The sequence below is a fragment of the Mustela nigripes genome, chromosome X, assembly GCF_022355385.1.
Source record: "Mustela nigripes isolate SB6536 chromosome X, MUSNIG.SB6536, whole genome shotgun sequence".
In the NCBI taxonomy this organism is placed as follows: domain Eukaryota; kingdom Metazoa; phylum Chordata; class Mammalia; order Carnivora; family Mustelidae; genus Mustela; species Mustela nigripes.
Genome location: NC_081575.1, coordinates 83,018,294 through 83,043,572, shown reverse-complemented (window position 1 = coordinate 83,043,572; position 25,279 = coordinate 83,018,294).

Below are 25,279 nucleotides of genomic sequence, written 5' to 3'. Positions count from 1 at the left end.
CTTTACAACTGCCCTCTTTCTGCTTGCTTTGAGTCTGTTTCACTCTTCTTTTTCTAGTTTCTTGGGGAGTAGGAGCCAGATAATTGGTTTGAGAACTTTCCTCCTTTATTTTTTTTCTTTTTAGTTATTTTTTTTAAATTGGAGTACAGTTGACACAATTTTACATTGGTTTCTTTTTTTATTAAGATTGGTCAAATTATTTTTTTTTTAAGATTTATTTATCTGGGGCACCTGTGTGGCTCAGTCAGTTAAGCATCTGCCTTCAGCCCAGATCATGATCCTGGGGTCCTTGGATCGAGTCCCACAGGGAGCCTGCTTCTCCCTCTCCCTCTGCCTGCTGCTCCCCCTGCTTGTGCTTTCTCTCTCTGTGTCAAATGAATAAATACAATCTTTATTTTTAGTATTCTATTTATTAATTTGTCAGAGAGAGAGAGCACAAGTAGGGGAACCAGCAGGCAAAGGGGGAAGCAGGGTCCCTGCTGAGCAAGGAGCCAATGAGGGACTCGATCCCAGGACCCTGGGATCATGACCTGAGCTGAAGGTAGAAGCTTAGCCAACTGAGCCACCCGGCGGTCCCAATAAATAAAAATAAAATCTTTAAACAAAGATTTGAGAGAGAGAGGACGAGTGGGAGGGACAAAAGGAAAGGGAGAGAGAATCCCAAGCAGACTTCACACTGAGCGCAGAGCCCACATGGGGCTGGATTCCAAAACTCCGAGATCACAACCTGAGCAGAAACTGGGAGCCGGACGCTTAACTGACTGCACCACACGGGCAACACCGGGGCAGTATAGACATTTTAACCATATTTGCTCTTCCAATACATGAGCATAGAATGTTCTCCCACTTCTTTGTGTCATCTTCAATTTCTTTTGTAAATGTTATGTAGTTTTTAGAGTACACATCTTTTACCTCTTCAGTTAGGTTTATTCCTACGTATCTTAGGGTATTAGGTATTAGGTGCAGTTGTAAGTGGGATTGATTCTTTGATTTGTTTTTCTGCTGCTTCATTATTAGTGTATAGAAATGCAACAGCTCTCTGTACATTGATTTTGCCTCCTGTGACCTTACTGAATTTCTGTATCAGTTTCATCAATTTTTTGGTGGAGTCTTTCAGGTTTTTTACTAAGAGTATCATGTCTTTGAAAGTATGACTTCTTCTTCCTTTCTGATTTGGTTGCCTTTTATTTCTTTTTGTTGTCTGATTGCTGAGGCTAGGACTTCCAGTTCTATATTAAATAACACCAGTGAGAGTGGACATCCCTGTCTTGTTCTTGACTGTAGAGGAAAAGCTGTCAGTGTTTCCCCATTGAGGATGATACTAGCTGTGGGTCTTCCTTTATGATGTTGAGGTATGTCCTCTCTATTCCTGCTTTATTGAGGGTTTTATCAGGAATGGATGCTGGGGCACCTGGGTGGCTCAGTCCTTAAGCATCTGCCTTAGGCTCAGGTCATGATCCCAGGGTCCTGGGATCGAGCCCCACATTGGGCTTCCTGCTCAGCAGGAAGCCTGCTTCTCCCTCTCCCACTCCCCCTGCTTGTGTCCCCTTTCTCTCTATGTCTTTCTCTGTCAAATAAATAAATAAAAATTTTTTTTAGAAGAGATTTTATTTATTTATTTGTCAGAGAGTGAGAGAGTGAGCACAAGCAGAGGGAGAAGCAGTCTCCCCAATAAGCAAGGAGTCTGATGTGGGACTTGATCCCAGGACTCTGGGATCATGACCTCAGCCGAAGGCAGATGCTTAACTGACTGAGCCACTCAGGCATCCCCAAGCATCCAACTCTTGATTTTGGCTCAGGTCTTAATCTTGAGGTTGTGAGATCAAGCCCCGTATCGGGCAGGATCCATGCTCAGTGCGGAGTCTGTTTGTCCCTATCTCTCTTCTTCCTCTGCTTGGGCTCATTCAAGTGCACATGCTCTCTCTCTCTCAAATAAAGAAATAAAATCTTTAAAAAAAAGAATGGATGTTGTACTCTGTCAAATGTTTTTTTGCATCTGTGAGAGGATCATATGGTTCTTATGTTTTCTTTTATTAATGTGGTGTATCACATTGCTTGATTTGTGAATATTGAACCCCCCTTGCAACCCAGGAATAAATCCCTCTTGATCACGGTGAATGATTCTCCTAATGTGCTGTTGGATTGAATTTGCTAGTATTTCATTGAGAATTTTTGCATCCGTGTTCATCAGAGGTATTGGCCTATAGTTACCTTTTTTAGTGGGGTCTTTGTCTGGTTTTGGGATCAACGTAATGCTGGCCTCATAGAATGAGTCTGGAAGTTTCCCTTCCATTTCTGTTTTTTGGAACAGTTTCAGAAGACTAGGTATTAACTCTTTCTTAAATGTTTAGTAGAGTTCCCCTGGGAAGCCATCTGGCCCTGGACTTTTGTTTGTTGGGAGATTTTTGATGACTGATGCAATTTCTTTGCTGGTTATGGGTTGGTTCGAATTTTCTGTCTCTTCCTCTTTCAGTTTTGGTAGTTTATATGTTTCTAGGAATGTATCCATTTCTTCCAGATTGTTGAATTTGTTGGTGTAGAGTTGCTCATAGTACGTTCTTATAATTGTTTGTATTTCTGTGGTGTTGGTAGTGATCTTCTCTCACATTCATGATTTTATTTCTTTGGGTCCATTCTATTTTCATTTTGGTAAGTCTGGCTAGGGATTTATCAATTTTATTAATTCTTTCAAAGAACCAGCTCCTAGTTTCATTGATCTGTTCTACCGAGGTTTTTTGGTTTGTTTGTTTCTATATCGAGTATTTTTGCTCGAATTTTTATTATTTCACTTCCTCTGCTGGCTCTAGGCTTCATTTGCCATTCTTTTTCTAGCTCCTTTAGTTTTTTTTTTTTTTTTTAAGATTTTATCTATTTATTTGACAGGGAGAGATCACAAGTAGGCAGAGAGGCAGGCAGAGAGAGAGAGGAGGAAGCAGGCTCCCTGCTGAGCAGAGAGCCCGATGTGGGGCTCGATCCCAGGACCCTGAGATCATGACCTGAGCCGAAGGCAGAGGCTTTAACCCACTGAGCCACCCAGGCGCCCCTCTAGCTCCTTTAGTTTTAATGTTAGGTTGTATATTTGACAATTTTCTTACTTCTTGAGGAAGGCCTGTGTTACTATATACTTCCCTCTTATAACCACTTTTTACTGCATTCCAAAAGTTTTGGACCATCGTGTTTTCATTTTCATTTGTTTCCATATATTATTTTAAAAAATTTCTTCTTTAATTTCCTGGTAGACCCATTCTTTATTTAGTAGGATGTTCTTTAACCTCCATATATTTGTGGTCTTTCCAAATATTTCTCTTGTCTTTGACTTCAAGTTTTATAGTGTTGTGGTCAGAAAAAAATGCATGGCCCGATCTCAGTCTCTTTGTACTTGTTGAGACCTGATTTATGACCCTGTTTGTTATCTATTCTGGAGAATGTCCCGTGTGCCACTAGAGAAGAATGTGCATTCTGTTGCTTTAGGATGAAATGTTCTGAATATATCTGTTAGGTCCATCTGGTCCAGTGTGTCATTCAAAGCCATTATTTTCTTGTTGATCTTCTGCTTAAAAGATCTGTCCCTTGCTGTAAGTGACGTGTTAAAGTCCCCTACTGTTATTGTATTATTAGCAATGAGGTACTTTATGTTTGTTATTAATTATTTTATATATTTGTGTGCTCCCAAGTTGGGGACATAAATATTTACAACTGTTAGATCTTATTGTTGTAGTTCCTTTCTTCATCTCTTGTTACAGTCTTCGGTTTAAAATCTAGTTTTTCTTGGGTACCTGGGTGTCTCAGTTAGTTAAGCACCCAAATCTTGATCTTAGCTTAGGTCTTGATCTCAGAATCATGAGTTCAAGCTTTGCACTGGGCTCCACATTGGGAGCGGAGTCTACTTTAAAAAAAAAAAAAATATGGGGCGCCTGGGTGGCTCAGTGGGTTAAAGCCTCTGCCTTTGGCTCAGGTCATAATCCCAGCGTCCTGGCTCCACATCGGGCTCTCTGCTCAGCAGGGAGCCTGCATCCTCCTCTTTCTCTGCCTGCCTCTCTGCCTGCTTGTGATCTCTGTCTGTCAAATAAATAAATAAAATCTTTAAAAAAAATCTTGTTTCTCCGATATACGTATTACTACTACAGCTTTCTTTTGACATCCATTTGCATGATAAATATTTCTCCATCCCCTCACTTTCAATCTACAGGTGTCTTAAAGTCTAAAATAAATCTTTTGTAAATAGCATATAGGTGGGTCTTATATTTTTATCCTTTCTGACACCCTGTGCTTTTGACTGGAGCAGGTAGTCCACTTACATTCAGAATGATTTTTTTTTAGATTTTATTTTTAAGTAATCTCTACATGCAACGTAGGGCTCAGGTTTACAACCCCAAGACTAAGTGTCACATGATTCACTCACTGAGCAAGCCGAGTAATTATTGTGATTCTTTTGGAGTAATTATTGATATGAACTTAGTGTCATTTTATTGCTTTTGTTGTTGTTGTTTCTGGAGACTTTCTCCTTTCCTTTCTAGTCTTTCTTGTTTTGGTTTTTCTTTCCCACTCACAGAGTCTCCTTTACTATTTCTTGTAGGACAGGTTTAGTGATCACAAATGCTTCTAGTTTTTGTTTTTCCGGGAAACTCTTTTTCTCTCTTTCTGTTCTGAATGACAGCCTTGCTGGACAAAGTATTCTTGGCTGCATATTTTCCCCATCCAGCATGTTGACTATACCATAGCACTCTCTTCTGACCTGCCACGGTTTTGTGGATAGATCTGCTGCTGACCTTATTTCTCTTCCCTTGGAAGTTAGGGACTTCTTTTTTGTCTTGCTGCTTTTAGGAATGTATCTTTAGCTTTATATTTTACAAATTTAACTTTAATATGTTTTGGTGTTGGCCTGCTTTTATTGATTTTGGTGGGAGTTCTCTGTGTCTTCTGGATTTGGATGTCTGTTTCCTTTCCTAGATTAGGAAAGTTTTCAGCTATAATTTCCTCAAAATCAACTTTGTGCCCCTTTTCCCATTCTTCTTCTGGGACTCCTGGGACCCAAATGTTATTATGCTTTATGGAGTCTATATTTGTGATCCAGTATTTTTCTTTCCCTCTTTTTTTCACCTTCATAATTTCCCTAATTTTATCTTTGTCACTCATTTGTTCCTCTGCTTCTTCCATCCTTTTGGTCATTACATCCAGTCAGTTTTGAGTCTCAGTTACAGGATTTTTCATTTTGGCCTGACTAGTTTTTAGATGTTTTATCTCTGTGGTAAGAGACTCCCTGGCATCTTCTATGCTTTTCAAGGCCAGCTAGTCTCCTTATGATTCTTTTCTTTCTTTCTTTTTTTTTTTTAAAAGCTTTTTATTTTTATTTTTTTATAGATTTTATTTATTTATTTGACAGAGAGAGAAATCACAAGTAGGCGGAGAGTCAGGCAGAGAGAGAGAGAGAAGCAGGCTCCCGCTGAGCAAAGAGCCCGATGCGGGGCTCGATCCCAGGACACTGAGATCATGACCTGAGCCGAAGGCAGTGGCTTAATCCACTGAGCCACCCAGGCGCCCCAGTCTCCTTATGATTCTTGCTCTAAATTCTGGATCAGGCATATTACTTAACCTGCTTTGATTAGATCGCTGGCTGTGACCTTTCCTTGTTCTTTCTTTTGGGATGAATGCTACTGTCAAGTCCTAGGTTGGGCCCTGCATTCAGTGTTGAGCCTCCTTAAAAAAAAAAAAAAGGAAAATCTGTTATGTTTCCTGCTTCTGAGTATAATTCCTTTATGGATAAAGGGTCATATACTGTCCAGGGCCTGGTACTTTAAGAAGTGTCTCTAGTGTATGCTGTGTCCCTTCTGCTGCTGTGTTTTCGCTGCTCTTTCCGTCCAGTCAGTCCCCTGCAGAGTTTCTTCTTGCCTGGAGTGGGAAGCATTTGGACCTTGGCCAGAATGTGGAGAGTTTTAACCAGGTGTGCTCTGGACTGCTTGCCAAAAGAGACCTGATGTTATTTCCACTAGAGCTGAAACTTTGCAGAGCGCTATGGTCAGTAGACATGGTGTGCTGCGGGGTGGGGTGGCAGTGGTCTTCTGGGGAAGGACCACTGCTGTGATTCTCAGACACACTTGCCTGGTAATGAAGCACCTGCAGAGAGCAGGGGGGTGGGGCTTGGTATAAGCAGTTTAGAACACTGCTGCTTACTTAAGTTAGTTTATGCTGAGGGGCATAAACTAACTAAGTTAGTTTATGATAGTGGCACCCACCATCTCTTTTGTCTCCTTTTAAAAAAAAAAGATTTTATTTATTTATTTGACAGACAGAGATCACAAGTAGGCAGAGAGGCAAACAGAGAGAGAGGAAGGAAGCAGGCTACCTGCTGAGCAGAGAGCCCAATGCGGGGCGATGCGGGGCTCGATCCCACGACCCTGGAATCATGACCTGAGCCGAAGGCAGAGGTTTTTACCCACTGAGCCACCCAGGTGCCTCTCTTTTGTCTCCTAAGAGGCAATGTTATCTCTCCCAGATGTTCTCTAAGAAGGGGGAACCATCTCTCCCAGGGGGAGCCTCAGATTACGCTGTCTGCCCCTGGTCTATCGGCCCTCCTTCTCCACAGGAGCACTGCAGTGCCCTCAGGGCTCTGTACCAGTCACAATGCGGACCTCTCAAACTCCAGTCTTTGAGCCCCACTGCTTATACAACCTCACAAAAATCAGCCCCATTGGTTTTCCCAGTCAATAGTCGTGAAAAAGTGTTTTTCTTTGTGTGATCGCCTCTGCACTACTCTTTTTTGCCTCTCTCCGTGACCAGGGCTCCCTCCTCCCTGCGGCACATCTCATCTCCACACCTCCTACCTTCACCTACCAGGGACCTCCTCTCTGCCTCGTCTGCAGTTTGTTCTGTCAGCCTTCAGAATGATTTGACATTTATCTGACATTGTATTATCAAGGAAGTATAGGGTCTTCCTACCACTCAGTCATCTTAGCTCCTCGTCCCTTTAAAATATTTTTTTTTGTGTGTAATCTCTACACCCAGTGTGGGGTTTGAACTCATGACCCCATGATCAAGAGTCATATGCTGCACCAATTGAGCCAGCCAGGTGCCCCCAGTTCCACATATTTGTGAAATTTCCTTTTGGTTTCCATCTTCCATCATCCCCCAAGGATTACTGAGAAGCATGTTTTTTAATAAGCGTCATAGGGATCTTACTGTTGTCTTTCTGTTATTGATTTCTAGTTTGGTTCCAGATGGTCAGAGAACATACACTGTATGATTTCAATTCTTCTGACTTTGTGGAGGTATTTTTTATGGCCCAGAAATTGTCCATCTTGGTGAATGTTCAGTAGGCACTTGAAAACAATGTGTTGTTGTTGGGTTGAATGTTCCATAAATATCAATTAGATCCGGGGCCCCTGGGTGGCTCAGTGGGTTGGGCCTCTGCCTTCGGCTCGGGTCATAGTCTCAGGGTCCTGGGCTGGAGCCCCATATCGGGCTCTCTGCTCAGTGAGGAGCCTGCTCCCCCACCCCCGCCTGCCTCTCTGCCTACTTGTGATCTCTGTCTGTAAATAAATAAATACAATCTTTAAAAAAATATATCAGTTAGATCCTGTTTATCAATGGTGTTGTTCAGTTTTTCTTTATCATTGCTGAAATTCTCTACAGTAGTTCTATTTATTGCTGATGTGGGGTGTTGATGTCCTTAATTATAATTGTCGATTTGTCTATTTCTCCTTTCAGCCCAATCACTGTTGCTTTGCATTTTTTGAAGCTGTTTTGTTGATGCATACCCATTTAGGATTGCTGTATTTTCTTGGTGAATCAATTCTTCTATCATTATGTAATGTTCCTCCATTATGTAATGTTCCTTATTGTTTATTTGCTCTGAGATCTACTTTTTAAAAATTTATGTTAACATTGCATATCTTTTTCCTTCCCTTTACTTTCAACCTACCTTTGTCATCATATTTGAAGTGAATTTCTTGTAGATGGCATATAGTTGGGTTGTGTTTTGCCTCTACTCTGCTAATCTCTGTCTTTTGACTGTCATATTTGGACCATTTACACTAAATAATTAATAAGATATGTTTGGACTTCTGTCTGCCATTTTATTACTTGTTTTTCTTTTGTTCCCTTTGATTCTCATTCTTCTGCTTCTCCTCTCCTTTTGCCTTCCTTTGGTTACACAAACATTTCTTAGAATTCCATTTTTACATATTTATGTGATTTCTTACTACATCTCATTGTGTCATTTTCTTAGTAGTTGCTGTGGTGTTACAATGTGCAGATGTAACTTAACACAGTTTACTGATAGCAGTGTTTCACCACTTTGATTGAAGTGTAGAAAACTTAATTTCCTTTTGGTCCCTTTACCTTTCTGACTTTTAAATATAACTACTCCCTGCCACGAGACTCTATCCCAGGACTCTAGGATCATGACCTGAGCCGAAGGCAGATGCTTAACCAACTGAGCCACCCAGGTGCTCCACTTTAGTTTATTTTAGTAATCTTTACATCCAACCTAGGGCTTGAACTCACAAGCTCAAGATCAAGAGTCACATGCCCTTCTGACTAAGGCAGCCAGGTGTCCCCAGTTTTCAGAAATTTAATTATTATATATTGGCACAGATTTCTTTTGGTTTATCCTACTGGGGTTTTCTCAGCTTCTTGACTCTGTAGGTTTATGTCTTTTGCCAAACTTGAGAAGGTTTCAATAATTCTTTCTTTTAATACTTCTTTAACACCACTGTCTCCTTTACTTCTGATAGTCCAATGGTATGAATCTTAGATCTTTGTTATTGTCCTATATGTCCTTGAGACTATTTATCTTTTTTTTTCCTAGTGTATTTATCTGTTATTCAGATTGGACAAGTTCTATTGTTCTATCTCTAAGATCACTTCTTCTCTGCCATTTGATCCTTTTGCATAAGTTTTAGATTTCACTTATATTTTTCAGTTCTTTTGTCTCTATTTGGTTCTTTTTAGTATCTTACGTGGTAAGAATTTCTGCCTCTTTTTTTTTTTTTTTTTTTTTTTTTAAAGATTTTTTTTTTTTATTTGACAGAGAGAAATCACAAGTAGACGGAGAGGCAGGTAGAGAGAGAGGAAGGGAAGCAGGCTCCCTGCTGAGCAGAGAGCCCGATGCGGGACTCGATCCCAGGATGCTGAGATCATGACCTGAGCCGAAGGCAGCGGCTTAACCCACTGAGCCACCCAGGCGCCCGAATTTCTGCCTCTTCATTTGTTTCAAGTTTATTTGCAATTCCTTATTGAATCATTTTTATAATTACTTTAAAATCCTTGTCAGATAACTCCAACATCCAACTAATCTTGTTATTGGTTTTTGTTGATATCTTTTCACTCATATTGTGATTTTATTCTTTTTTTTTTTAAGATTTTACCCATTCATTTGACAGGGAGAGAGAGAGAGCAGAAGCAGGGGGAGTGGCAGACAGGGAGAGGGAGAAGCAGGCTCCCTGCTGAGAAGGGGGAGCCCCATATGAGCCTCGATCCCAGGACCCTGGGATTATGACCTGAGCTGAAGGCAGCAGCTTAACCAACTGAGCCACCCAGGTGCCCCAATTTTTTGTTTTTTTTGTTGCAAGATCTGATATGTATAGCATCCCAGAGATTCTGTCTATTATGTTACAGTACTTTGAATACTATTTAAGTCTTCTCTTTTAGGAATCAATTATCTTGTTTAAGTTTAGCATACAAGTCTTGACTGTTTGGAGGCCATGGTTCCAATGACAGCTTGGTTTTCAGAGTCCTTGCAATGTTATTCTGGTCTGCTTCATTTGCCTGGTGCCCCCCAGAGCACCATCTCAGTCTTTATTACTGTCAGGGGTAGATGTTGTTTTCCTGATCCGTGGGTGTGGGGTGAAAGATGTGGGATTAGAAGGTAGGAACACTTTTTTTTGGTTTCTCAGTGCCCCCTGCTCCATCTGTGCTGGTGTTGTCTCAGGTGTATAACCCCTTCCTGGGTCTGTATGCTCCATGCAAAGCTTTAAATAGTTTTGTTTTAATTTTTGGTGGTTGCACTGCTATAAGTGGCCCATCAGAGTGCCCCATCAGACTTTAACTTAGTTGATCTGTCTGTGCATCAGATCCAGTTATCCTCAGAAATCTTGACATACCAAAGCAAATGCCATGGGGCACCTGGGTGGCTAAGTCGGTTGAGCATCTGCCTTCAGCTCAGGTCATGATCCTGGGGTCCTGGGATTGAGCCCCATGACCGGTTCCATGCTCAGTGGGGAGAGCCTTCTTCTCCTTCTCCCTCTGCCCCACCTCTCCACTCGTACTCTCTCTCTTTCTCAAATAAGTAAAATCTTAAACACATACACACACACAGCAAATGTCATGTGCAAAACCATAGCAGAGAGTATGGCCTTAGTGGTAATTTATTTTTCTACAGGCCCTAGTCTGCTTAATTATCAGTTATTGACCCTTGTAGTTCAAAAAGCTTATTAGGCCTGACTGGCCTAAGGGGGAGAGCAATTTGTTGGATATTTTTATTATTTTATTTTACTTTGTTATTATTTTTTATTATTTTATTTTATTTTTAAAAGATTTTATTTATTTACTTGACAGACAGAGATCACAAGTAGGCAGAGAGGCAGGCAGAGAGAAAGGGGAGGAAGCAGGCTCCCTGCTGAGCAGAGAGCCCGATGTGGGGCTTGATTCCAGGACCCTGGGATCATGACCTGAGCCGAAGGCAGAGGCTTTAACCCACTGAGCCACCCAGGCGCCCCTACTTTATTATTATTTTTAAAGAAAGGCAGACTGTCACATGCAGCAGTTCATTTGGGTGGGTCTGGAGTCTTGGAAACTTGACTACCCTACGTTCTCCTACAAATGGACCTTAAGAGCTTGTTTGGAGGTTCTAGCAAGGGAGCACAGCTACTCGTATACCTTTGACCAAAGAGCTGTCCTCCTCAACCGAGGAAGGTCATCCTCTTTGAACAAGCACACAGCTCCAGGAGGGATACACATGGAACGGGTGAGGAAGGAAGGGGACACCCACCTAGCCAGCCAGATCAGCTGAATCAACTCTGGCAATCATTGGGGTGACAGATGTCCCAGCCAAATCACCCTCACATCCTGGATATTTTTTAAAGCACTTCCATCTCCTTTAGTTTTTTGTTTAATACAATGATCAGCACACTCTCCCCCATCTTGTGTTGTTTTAGTGACACCATATGGCTGGACTGGGTAGCCAAATGCAGTCTTGACTATATCTTATCCTACTGCTACTGCTTTAACTGTGGCGTTTCTCCTCTGGAAATGTCCTACACAATCAAAAGAAGTATTACCCCTACTTAAAATGTCTGTTACTCCAGTACTTTCAGCAGCATCGGTTACAACCATCTGAAGGTGTGTTCCTCAAGTAAAATGTGGCACAGTTTGAACAAATATCAACCGTGATGAGGTTCCACTGATAACCTGAAAGGGCATCACAGAGCTGATGTTGATCTATTAGGAGTGGGTGGGGCTAATGCCCAGTGTAATGGGAACTTTTTGGTAACAAGACTTTGCCAAAAGAAAGAAGTCTGACATGCCCTAGTGGTTTCTTATCAGAAACATAAAGTCCTCTGCTTTGTAAGAGACAGTAGGTTGTGTTCTTTGGCTTCCAGAGGGTCGGGAGTGTTGTAAATTCACCCATGTGGATCCAAAAGACTTAAACTTGGTAAGCAAAGCTTTGGATTTTGTTGGGGTTGATCAGCTACCCCTACTGGTGAAGGTGAGATGACACCATAGACAAGGTTGCTGAGATTAAGGCTTCTGACTTGCCAAGCAACAGGACATCATCTAGATGGTGAAAGCTTTGGACATCAGAAGGTAGAGGTACTTGTGCTACATCCTGACTCACACATTGGTGACAAACTGTGGAGGAAGGTTCCCTCATGAGTGCTTTCTAATGTGGCAGTACCCTGAAAACAGAAAACATGCCATACCAGATCCCAGGGAGGTCTCCTAACTTGGCCTGCATGGCTCTTATGTCTTTTCTCCAAGAAGGTGTTGTGACTTGACTGGCCCCACGCCGGAGGCCAATTTCTCAAGTGGTCAAGCAACCCCTAATCAACAGTACAGTTAAGTTGGATTGTCTGATTCCCATAGGTTCAGTGGTAGGGAGACAAGGAACCATAAGGATTTATTATTTACACAGACAATAAAACCAAGGTCAGTATTTTTTTTTAAGATTTTTAAATTTATTTGTCAGAGAGAGTGCATGCACAAGTAGGAGGAGTGGCAGGCAGAGGGAGAAACAGGCTCCCCACTGAGCAGGGAGCACGATGTGGGACTTGATCCCAGGCCCCTGGGATCATGACCTGAGCCAACAGCAGACGCTTAACTGACTGAGCCACCAGGTGTCTGAAAGCAAGGTCAGTATTGTGTTACTGCCCCTTTGCCCAGTCTCATAGGATGACACTGAACCAGAGGGGCCAGAGGACAGAAAGCACGCATGGTGGGTCACTCTGTCATTGAGAACTGTCCTATAAACTACAACCAGACAGTTTTACAGATTTCCACAGAGGTTTGTGGTTTACCCTAAGGGGGAGTATCAGAGCAGAAAGTCCCATGCTTCACCTGAACCAGAGAGGCAGATGAGAAAATGCTTTGTGGGAGCCTCTGGCAAGATAGCAAGGTTTCTGGGACATAGGGAAGCGGATGAGAAATGGCTGTGTGACAGCTCTTCATAAGACCATGGTGTTCCAGGGGAGGATCACAGGGTGTCCTGCCAGGACTTGGGTGACTACAGTTAAAATTGACTATGTGACCTATGTGGAGAGAGGCAAGATGGCCACAGTGCCATTTTGGATCTGTTCACCTACAATTTATAAATGAACATGCAAGTTTAGTAGCTTAGAATCTTATTAGGATTTCATAGGAAATGACGGTCTAGCTGTGACTAATTAGTGAATAGAGAATTTTAAGTACTACCATTAGCCAGATGTTTGTCTTTTTATTTTCTTAAGATTTTATTTATTTATTTGACAGACAGAGATCACAAGTAGGCAGAGAGGCAAGCAGAGAGAGAGGAAGGAAGCAGGCTACCTGCTGAGCAGAGAGCCTGATGCGCCGCGATGCGGGGCGATGCGGGGCTCGATCCCACGACCCTAGAATCATGACCTGAACTGAAGGCAGAGGCTTTAACCCACTGAGCCACCCAGGCGCCCCAGAAGTTTGTCTTATTAAATTTTGGTTACATAGTTTAAGTAGAAAATACTGGGGTTAAAATATTAGAACACAAAGATAAATGTTTTCTTCTTATTTATATTTTTATGACTTTGTAATTCACCTAATAAAAATGTAGAAGCACATACATAAAATCAGAATTAGAAGCCAAATAAGGGTTCCACAATTAGCTCCAGTTTTATTGTAAGAAGAGAAGTCTAAGACAAAATCGTTGTGCTTTGGGGCAGAATAATCTTACACATTTAAATTTAAAGGCCCTTTGCCTTCTGACCTTTGTTCTTGTACAATTGCCTTGTATTCACAGTCAATTTTTGTAAACCCTCAAATAGTCTAAGTAAAACAGCTTTCTGTTGCTACAGGCTTATATTGAAGTCATTACTGACTAAACATTTGGATTTCTTTTAACACATGGTTACCCATTGATTTCTTTTATATTCTTCCAGGCAGAGTAAATTGAGACTCATCTCAGGTTTTAAATTAAACTAGATTAAAAAATACTTTGTATTGCTGAAAATAGTTTCATCAAGTGAAATTTCTTGTAAGGCTACAATCAGAAAGCAGAGGAAAGATAAAGCTATGGGAGTAAATGGGAAGAATGAGAGAAGAAAATGAAGGTAAAAGAGAAAAAGGAACAAGAAAGGTGTTTCATTTCTTTACAATTTGGGGAGGAACGTGCCAGTTTTTTAGACTTTTTCTTTTTTTAAAGATCTTATTTTGGGGCGCCTGGGTGTCTCAGTGGGTTAAGCCTCTGCCTTGGGCTCAGGTCATGATCTCAGGGTCTTGGGATCGAGCCCCACGTTGGGCTCCTTGCTCAGCAGGGGAACCTGCTCTCCCCCACCCCCGCCCCATGTCAAATAAATAAATAAAATCTTTTTAAAAAGTTTTTTTTAAGAGTTTATTTATTTATTTGACAGAGAGAGATCACAAGTAGGCAGAGAAGCAGGCAGAGGATGGGGGGGAAGCAGCCTCCCCACAGAGCAGAGACCCTGACGCGGGGCTCCATCCCAGGACCCTGGGACCATGACCTGAGCTAAAGGCAGAGGCTTAACCCACTGAGACACCCAGGCGCCCCAAGATTATTTTTTTGTGCCCCAAGATTTTACTTTTAATTAATCTATACACTCAACATGGGGCTCAAACTTACAACCCCAAGATCAAGACTTGCAGGCTCTGGGAAAGCCTGGATGGCTCAGTTGGTTAAGCATCTGCTTTTAGCTTGGGTCATGATCTTGGGATCCTGGGATTGAGTCCCATGTTGGGCTCCCTGCTCAGCTCGGAGCCTGTTTCTCCCTCTGCCTGTTGCTCCCCCTGCTTGTGCTTTCTCCTTCTCTCACTCCCTTTCTCTCTGCCAAATAAATAAATAGAAATCTTGGAGGTGGGGAGAGTTTCCTGCTCTGTTGACGGAGCCAGACAGGTTCCCCTAGACTTTTCGACTTCTGAAAAATGTTAGGACAGTTAATCTCTAAGAATCTTAAACTTTGTGATTTCCAATAATGAAAATCACCACTGGAAAAATTACAAGCTTCAGGAAGGAAAAAATCATAGTTAAATTTGAAATTTTTATTCCTAGCTAATAGAGTTTCCTATAAAAATTCTTGTCAAATGCTAGAGACCTTTCTCGAGATGATATCATGCTTGGTGTGCATTCATTATAAACATTTTTCTTGTGGCTTTGAGAGGCTATTAATCCTTCTAAACCTCTTTTTAAAAGAACACCTTGTACAGGCAATGTAGTCATGAGAATTACCTAAAAAATCAGTAAAAATACTTTATTCAACTTGGGTTTAAACCTGACATATAAAACTATAAGGGACATAAAATGTTATGTGTCAAATATATTTCTACTTAAAAATTGAAAAATTTTAAAAAATTTCCCTACCATCCGGGGAATAGTGAGAGGTTGGGAGTTGGCATTTGTTTGGAGTCTGGTCCAATTTGGAAACAACAGGAGGTTAACTAGACTTCACCAGTCCTGGCTCTCACTGAGGCTCCTGGAGAAACTGTAATCCTCTTAGCACTGAGCCCTGGAACTCTTCTCCTGGTGCCCCAGGAAGATGGTTGTTTGTTTTTGTTTTTTAAGATTTTATTTATTTATTTGACAGAGAGAGAAAGAGGTCACAAGTAGGTAGAGAGGCAGGCAGAAAGAGAAGGGGAAACAGGCTCCCTGCTGGGCAGAGAGTCTGATGTGGGGTTCCATCCCAGGACCCCGGGATCATGACCTGAGCTGAAGGCAGAGGCTTAACCCATTGGGCCACCCAGGCGCCCCAGGAAGATGGTTGTTTAAAGCTCTGCCTATCAGTGTCAGCCTGGACACTGTGTTCGAAAGATCATGAGATAGACTAACTCTGATGTTTGGGATCAAAGTGGAAATTTGTTAAAAAACAAAATTCAAGTGAGTAAAAAAACTTGAAGATCTTATTGGCTTTATTTGGCAATTTGTGAATCAGGCAGCATTCCACCTAGGAGACAGAAAGGAGATCTGAAGAGCTGAACAAAATTGGAGACTTTTCTAGGCAGAAGGAGGCAGGGACAAGGAAAAAGTCCATTAACCTCATCTTCCTTTGGGGGACAAGGGGAGTTGATCAGGCTGAATACCTCATTAATGCTGACCAGGAAATCCTGATTTATTGGTTGAAGATTACACTCCTGCGGAAGGTTGAAACTGCAATTAGTTTGCATCTTAAGTCTTGGTTTGGTGACATGGGCTTAGCATAAGTGACTCCAATTTGGGCCTGTTGTCTCTTTTATAACAGTTGTCAAATATTTATGAGTAAGATATGATTTCAACCAAACAATGTTTTGGAAAACCATGTATAGAAAAGTTTCAATTAATGGGGGTAGGTGGGTAGATGGGGAATCACACCCTTTGTATCCAGGTTAATGCATGTGGATTTCCCATACGGTGGCCCAAAATAGAAGTCCAGCATCCTGATGCCTGAGACCTGCCTTAGTCACGGGAGTTTATGACAGTTACAAGGATAATGAAAACTAATACTAAGGAAATCTGGTAATGAAAAACGCAGCCCATATAAACCAGCAACACAGCATCATTCAAGTGCCATCTCTAGCCGTGACCTCCCCTGACGTTTCAGAAAGGGTTGCTTATTGTCAATTCTTAGAGAAATGTAAAAAAAAAAAAAAAATGCCTTTCCAAATAAATTTACAAAAATATTTAACAATGCCAAATGTTGATGAGACTCTGGAACAATGGGAACTCTCATACACTGCTGGTGACATTATGAACTGGTAGAGGGACTCTAGAAAATTGTTTGGCACTAATGAACTACTGAATTTTAACATACACATGCACTACGATCCAGCTAGTGCCCAGAACCCAGCAGAAACACATCCGTACACATACCAAAAGTCATGTAGATGAATGTTTATGTCACTGTTCCTTTTTAAAGTAAGCACTTGGAAACAACACATGTGTTTATCAGTAATAAAATGGATAGGGGCGCCTGGGTGGCTCAGTCAGTTAAGCATCTGCTTTTGGCTCAGGTCATGATCCTGGAGTAGAGGGATTAAGCCCCGTATTGGGTTCCCTGCTCAGCAGGGGGGGGCCTGCTTCTCCCTTTGACGGCCCCCTTTGCACATTCTCTCTCTCTCATTCACCCTCTCACATAAATAAAATCCTTAAAAAATAATAATAGAATGTAGAGATTATGGTATATTCCACACTATGCTACAGAAATATTATGCCACAACTAAAAGGACGAACTCCAGGTTGCCTGACAGACTAAGTTGGTACAACGTGTGACTCTGAAGTATTTTTATCTTATTTTATTTTTAAGTAGGCTCTACACCCAATGTGGGACTCAAACTCGTGACCCCAAGATCAAGAGTCACATGCTTTATCGACCGAGCCAGCCAGACGCCCCCTAGAGCATGTGACTCTTGATCTGGGGGGTCATGAGTTTGAGCCCCATGTCAGGGATAGAGATTACTTAAAAAAGAAATAAAAATAGAAGAACAAATTGCAAGTACATGCAACAACATAGATGAATCCCATAACAAGATGTTGCGTGAAAGAGACCAGACACCAGTGTGATTCCAACTTTTTTTAAGATTATTTATTGATTTGTCAGAGAGAGGCAGAGTGCAAGCACAGGCAGGGGGAGCGGCAGGCCAAGGGAGAAGCAGACTCCCTGCTGAGCAAGGAGCCCAACATGGGACTCGATCCCAGGACCCTGGCATCATGATCTGAGCTAAAGGCCGCAGCTTAACCGACTGAGCCACCCAGGCATCCCAGTGTGACTCCACTTTTGAAGAAAATTCAAACCCAGACAAAACCAATGTATGGTGTAACAAGTCATGATAATGGTTACTTACTTCGAGGAAGTGGGAAGAGATACTTGGGAGGGGTCCAAGGGGAGTCTCTGGGGTCCTTGACCTTCACATCATTATCAGGGTGTCTGTGTTCACTTTGGAATGTCTAGTCAGCTGTATACTTAGGATTTGTGCATTTTCTTTTTTTTTTTAAGATTTTATTTTTTGATAGAGATCACAAGTAGGCAGAGGCAGGCAGAGAGAGAAGCGGGGCGGGAGGAAGCAGGCTCCCTGCTAAGCAGAGAGCCCGATGCGGAGCTTGATCTCAGGACCCCGAAATCATGACCCGAGCCAAAGGCAGAGGCTTTAACCCTCTGAGCCAGGTGCCCCAGGATCTGTGCATTTTCTAATAAAAGCATCAATGAAAGGTTTAAAAAATCAACTGAAAGAATAGAATATCAAGAGGAAAATGTCACGGAAAACTATGCTTTATTATAGATAAACCAAACTTGATACAAGCTATGACTAGTTCGAGGTGTCCTTTCGAAAGCTCTTCTTTTGCCTTCAAGCTTTGTCCTCAGTCATATGCTCTGTAGTGATCTTATCGTTCCCATGCCCTCTGTCGCCATGTTAACAGAAAGCTCCCGCATTGCTATTCCTTACTTTTCTCCCTCGAGCTCAAAACAAGCCTTTTTGGAAGCGTTCTCTGGAACAAGTCCCCCAAGATACTCTGTGGGAAGGAAAAGAGGTCTATGGTCAAATAATTTGGGGAAATGCCTTTACTCTTGGAAATTCACGATGTACATTGACATATTGAAGTCTCCACACGGGTTTAACTTCATGTGACCATACTTTTCCCCTGACTTCTTTTGCATGGAGCTTTTACTCCTTCTTTTATCCTTTTACATTTGTTAATGCCCTAGAGAACAGTCACTTTTTGGGCAACTGTTTTAGGATAATGCTGCCTGTTCTTAACCATTTATCCAACTATCTGATGGCTATCTGTAGCTACCTGGATGTCATGCAGGTACATCAAATACATTTTGCTTGAAACAGATCCCATACTGTCACTAGACCCTTCAGTTCCTATGTGTAATCGGTCATCAAATACCAGGGCAGATTCTTCAAATCTCTCTCAACTGACAATCTTCACTATTTTTTCCAATTTTTAATGGATTTTTATTTATTTATTTGACAGAGAGAGAGAGAGAGATCACAAGGAGGCAGAGAGGCAGGCAGAGAGAGAGGGGGAAGCAGACTCCCCACTGAGCAGAGAGCCCCACGCGGGGTTCCATCCCAGGACCCTAGATCATGACCTGAGCAGAAGGCAGAGGCTTAACCCACTGAGGCTTAACCTACTGGGGAGCCACCCAGGCGTCCCAATCCTCACTATTATTGCTGGACTATTGCAGCCATGTCGTAAATATCTCTTGTATCCCATTTTTCCCTCTTTCCTTAAAGTCACACCCCACACTGCTGCCAGACGGATTGCCTAAAAATATAGAGTGATTGCTATTGCCGCCACTTAAAACTAAGGATTACTTCTCCATATGCTTCAATGAAAAGCCTGAATTCCTTCGTAGGGTGTACAGGGTGTCCGGTGACCAGTTCTCGCCCAGCTGTAAGACTCTCATACCCACCTTCTCTTCTGCTGCACCATCAACAAATTGCAGAAGACAACAACCCACTTCCTACCCTCCACTCCTTCTGCCTAGATTTTCTTTATCTTTCTTTCTTTTTTTTTTTTTTAAGATTTTATTTATTTATTTGAGAGAGAGAGAGAGAGAGAGTGAGAAATCATGAGAGGCAGGAGGGTCAGAGGGAGAAGCAGACTCCCTACTGAGAAGGAAGCCAGATGCGGCAAATGAAAACAAATATTACAAATACTGTAAGTATTTGATAAGGGCATGGAGTGTGTCTTCTCTGGACATTAGTAGAATTTCTGGGATTCAAGACTGGTCACTCGTCCAGAATTAACTTCTTGCTGCTGCAGACAGTCTCAAGTCCTCTCACTGTGACCACAGTGGGTGTCCACAGTCTCACGGATGACAAAGATCAATGGGCAGGAGTCGAGGACTCCAAAGTCATGACCCTCACCATCTGAGACACTGGTTCCTGCCTCAAGGTGTTTGTGAAGGTCCTGGGTGATGGTGGTGAATGCTGGCCACTCAGACAGAGGCCCACTCATTCTTTCCTGGACCAGCCATGGGAAGTGTGTGCTCCTGTCTAAGAGCTAGAACTCACAACCGTCAGGGCCCAGCATGTGAACCACAGCCAGAAAAGGTTGGTTAGGTCATGGCGTGCTGGTCCTGCAGGAGCAAGGAGGGATGCCTGGGAGGCTGTGGAGGAGGGAGGAGAAGGGAAGGATAACTTCTAACGATGAAGGGGACAGCCTGAGGGAAAGGGCCTAATGATATCTGTGTCCTGACCCCTATGTCTTTCATATTGTTTTTCTCCTTCCTCTCAGCTGGCCCTCAACCACCTCCCCCATAGCCCGCTCTCTGTCCCCAGGATACCATCCCTCTTTCCTCAGTGTGTACTATCTGGACAGACTGGAGAAGGAGACCACTACCTACCTGTCCTACACCAACACTGCCTACCACAGGGTCTTGCTGCATCTGACATGTAGAAATGCAGACAGTGGACATAGCTTGGGGTCCTAGGAAGCCTCGAGACAAAGCTACTGAGCAGTGGGCAAGGGACCAGAACAAACTCTTCTGTGTCATGTCGCCCTGCTATTCACTTCAGAATGGGGCCAGATGGCCAACAGAGAGTCAGACCTGGCCCAGAGTACCATGCTGAGACTAACTTTTACCATTCAAGGCAAGGGCGGGTCTGAGAGTGGTCGGGTGGAGATTCCAGTTGGTGCATGGACTCCTAGTTGGTTGAGGTGCACACATTTCAGCATGGTGATCCGTTTGGGGACTGACACTGCACCTAGGTCTGGTATTTAAGGTCTTGTTTGACATAAAGTCCCCAGGCTGGAATTTAGCTGTAGTGAAACTCCTAGCAACAAGCTAGCCTCCTTAGCTACAAGGAGGGCACCAGCACTGCAGGCCTGGGACCTCCCCTTGGAACATTAGGTGAGTCACACTGAGGCCTGGACATCATGTTCAGAGACTGGAGTGTTTGGCAGAGAATGGGTATCATGGAGACTGGGGCTGGCACCAAGGATGGGGTGAAGAAGACCGGATTTAGACACAGAGGGGGAGGAGGAGTTAGTTCAAGTTGAGGTGGTTGTAGCTGATACACGATCCAAGATGGCTGCACCCAAGGATAAGCTGCTGTGTGGGGGGCGCCTGGGTGGCTCAGTGGGTTAAGCCGCTGCCTTCGGCTCGGGTCATGATCTCAGGGTCCTGGGATAGAGTCCCATATCGGGCTCTCTGCTCGGTGGGGAGCCTGCTTCCCTCTCTCTCTGCCTGACTCTCCATCTACTTGTGATTTCTCTTAAAATCTTAAAAAAAAAAAAAAGTCTGCTGTGTGGGTGCTGCCTGCTTGCTTGAAGTTTAGGGATGAAGGATGCTCAAAGGTGCATGGCAGAGCTACAGGGACTGCTACCTTGGTTCAAAGAACTCATCTAACAACCTTTAATTTAATTTCACAACCTTAAATCCTCAGGGGGCCCTCTAGAAGACTGTCAGCTTCCCAGATGGAGCCTAAAGGGAATGAGATTTTTGTATTGGGTTTAAAACGTGGTGAACTTGATAAAATCTTAACGGCAGACCATACTTCTATTTGTTTAAGATTATTTTTAAAGCTGTACACTTATTTATTTATTTATTTCAAAATTTTTATTTATTTATTTATTTGACAGAGATCACAAGTAGGCAGAAAGGCAGGCAGAGAGAGAGGGAGAAGCAGGTTCCCCTGCTTAGCAGAGAGCCTGAAGCGGGACTCTATCCCAGAATGCTGAGATTGTGATCTGAGCTGAAGGTAGAAGCTTTAACCCACTGAGCCACCCAGGGGCCCCCACTTATTTATTTTTTTAAGTCAACTCTACCCCCAGTGTGGGACTCAAACTCACGACTCCACAATCAAGAGTCCAACCCTCTGCAGACTGAATCCACTAAGTTTCTCAAGACCATACTTTTAGAGGGAAGAACTTTTATGCTAATAAGGGAAACCAAGAAGCTATAAATTTAGAATGTGCATGTTTTACTATATAATAATGTCAATATCGGTAAAGCAAAAAGATATAATAAATGAAGTAATTAAGGAAAACGTATATTGAAAATAGTGTCTTTTGGGGACACCTGGGTGGCTCAGTCGGTTAAGCGTCTGCCTTCGGCTCAGGCTATGATCCCAGGGACCTGGGATGGAGTCCCACATTGGGCTCCCTTGTTGGTGGGGAGTCTGCTTCTTGCTCTTCCTCTCCCTCTGTCCCCCTTCTGCTGCTCATGTTCTCTCTCTCTGTCTCTCTGTCTCAAATAAATAAAATCTTTTAAAATTTTTTTCAACTTTTAAAAAAAATTAAGAAAATTTTTTTTAACTAGGCTCCACACTGGCATGGAGCCCAAGGTGGGGCTCAGGTAGCAGGAGACCTCAAGGGTGTTGGCTCTATTATTGAACCAGGGCCTCAGGATCAGTTTCCCTACCAATTTACATATGTCAGCCCATGCAGGTTAAGATAAAGATGATGTGGGACGCCTGGGTGGCTCAGTCTGCTAAACATCTGCCTTCAACTCAGGTCATGATCCCAGAGTCCTAGAATCAAGCCCTGCATTGGGCTCCTTGCTCAATGGACAGCTTGCTTCTTCCTCTCCACCACTTAGGCTCTCTTGCATGCTCTCTCTTTCAAATAAATAAATAAAATCTTCCCCCCCCAAAAGAGAAAAATGATGTGATATTTATTTTAGTGTTTAAAATATGAACAAGGTTAAAAATTAAATGTGGCTCACTTTTAGAATGAACTCTATTGGTAACTCCTCTATATTACTGGTCAACATTTACATGGCTATTTCTCCTTATTTCTTCTTTTACTTTACTTTAATTTAATTTAATTTAATTTAATTTTCTCTTTTACAAAGAGATTTTGTTTTTAAGTCATCTCCACACCCAGCATGGGGCTCGAACTCACAATCTCAAGACAAGAGTCCGTGGGGAGCCTGGGTGGCTCAGTGGGTTAAATCCTCTGCCTTTGGCTCAGGTTGTGGTACCAGGGTCCTGGGATCGAGCTCCGCATCGGGCTCTCTGCTCAGCAGGGAGCCTGCTTCCCCCTCTCTCTCTGCCTGGTTCTCTGCCTACTTGTGATCTGTCTCCCAAATAAATAAAATCTTAAAAAAATAAAAAGTTCATGAGTCGCACACTCTACCGATGGAGCGAGCCAGGGGCACCCTCCTTTTACTTTTCAATGGAAGTGTAACATACAGTAAAGTTCACAAATCTTAAGTATACAGTTCAGTCATATTTCGTACATTTACATTGACACCTGTGTCGCTACCACCAAGATCAGGACGGAAAACATCACCAGAACCTCCAAACCCTCCCTCATGGGTGAATCTCGCAAATATTTTGGTGAGCCAGACACAAAAGACTACAAACTGTATGATTCAATATATATGAGGTGCTAAGACAGGCAAACCTAATCTGTGATAATAGAGGTCTGAACAGTGGTTATGACTGAGGGGATGAATATTAACGTTTTAGGACAGAGCTGCCCAGGCAAACCTGAGAAATTCTAGGGTGAATGATATGGATTCTTCAGTGAATAAATTTCAAGGGGGTGGGAAAAAAGGAGACAAAAGAAGATAGGGATTAAGAGTCCAAAGAGACATAATTGAGCAAATACAATCTGTGGATCTTGTTTGGAACTCAATTTGTAAACTCAAATATAAAAATAAAACTATGAGACTTGGAGGAAACCTGAACACTGAGCAGCTATTTGATGATATTAAGTAATGATTGCTAATTTTTCAAGTGTGCGATGTTCTTTTGTTTTTATTTAAGTCCTTATTTTTATTTTTATTTTTAATATTTATTGGTCAGAGAGAACACACAGGGGAGTGGCAGGCAAAGGTAGAAGCAGGCAGAGAGAGAAGCAGGATCCCCACTGAGCAAGGAGCCCCATGTGGGACTCGATCCCAGGACCCAGAAATCATGATCCAAGTCAAAGTCAGATGCTTAACTGACTGAGCCACAAGGGTGTCCCTTAATTTCTTCTTTTTAAAACATTTGAAAATTTGAAGATCACATCTGAAACATAACTTTCCTTATATAAGTTTTTAAATGATTTTATTAAGTAATCTCTACACCCAACGTGGGGCTTGAACTCACAACTCCCAGATCCAGAATCACACTCACTCACACTGAGTCACTGAGTGAGCCAGCTGGTGTCCCCTTATACGAATAGATCTTAAAAATACAAATGTTTCCCTAAATTCCTTGAATTGATGATTTCTCTCGAGAGGGAATTCTCTGATGCTTAATAAGTCTGGAGCCAGGACTGAAGCCATTCCCACAGCTGGAACATAGAGAGGGCTTCTCCCCAGTATGAGATCTGTGATGTATGATAAGATATGACTTTGTGCTAAAAACTTCTTCACATTCAGTACATTTGTAAGGTTTCTTCCCTGTGTGAGTTCAGGAGTGTACAATTAATTCTGACTTCCAGAAGAAGGCTTACGCACATTTGGTACATTCATAGCATTGCTGCCCAGCATGACTGCTGCTGCTGCTGCTTCTTCTTTTAAGATCTTTATTTATTTAACATGCAGAGAGAGATCACAAGCAGGCAGATAGGCAGGCAGAGAGGGGAAAGCGACTCCCTGCTGAGCAGGAAGCCCGATGCGGGGCTCGATCCCAGGACCCTGAGACCATGACCTGAGCTGAAGGCAGAGGCTTAACCCTCTGAGCCGCGCAGGCGCCCCCAGCATGAATTTTCTGATGGTCAGTAAAGGATGTGTTATAGGAGAAGGCTTCCTTGCATTCATTACATACATAGAGCTTCTCAGAAATATGAATCCTATGATGAAGGGTGAGATCAGATTTCCTGCTGAAGGCTTTCTTGCTTTCAGAGAAGAATAAAGGAGCTTCCTGGGGTGGCTAAAAGTGTCCTAGATCTTGTTGCTGCTGGTCACCTACGTGAATACGTTTGTCAGATCTCACAGGGATTAGGATTTATGCCCTTCACCGTATGTTTTCTTAATATAAAGTTTGCTTTGAAAATGTCATTTAAATATGTCCTGCCACTTGCCATACATCTTTATTCATCCCTAAAAAAAAAAATGAAACTTGGGGGGACCTCTTTTAGAGCCCCTACCCCATGTGATCAGAGCAAGTTGATGGTTAGGGGTGGTAATAAGAGAAATCCCTTGTCCTGGGTAGTTTGGGGACATAGAGAAATGGGCCTCTAAATTAAGAATTAGCCGCGGGGAGGGGTACCTGGGTGGCTCAGTTGGTTAAACATCTGACTTCAGCTCAGGTCATGATCCCAAGGTCCTGGGATCGAATCCCACATCGGGGAGTCTGCTTCTTCCTCTCTCTCTCTGCCTCTGCCCCCTCCTTATGCTCTCTCTCTCTTTCTCAAATAAAAAAATAAAATCTAAAAAAAAAAAAAAAAAAAAAGAATTAACCCAGGGATTGAACGGCAGAGTGTGTGAGAGGAAGACAATACTCCTGCTTAGGAAAATCAAGTAGAGAGCGCTGGGTGTGGCTCAGTTGGTTGGGCGACTGCCTTCTGCTCAGGTCATGATCCCAGAATCCCGGGATCAAGACTCTCATCGGGCTCCCAGCTCCTTGGGGAGTCTGCTTCTCCCTCTGACCGTCTCCCCTCTCATGCTCTCTCTCACTCACTCTCTCTCTCAAATAAATAAAAGATTTTTTTAAGAAAAGGAAAATCAAGTAGAGTACA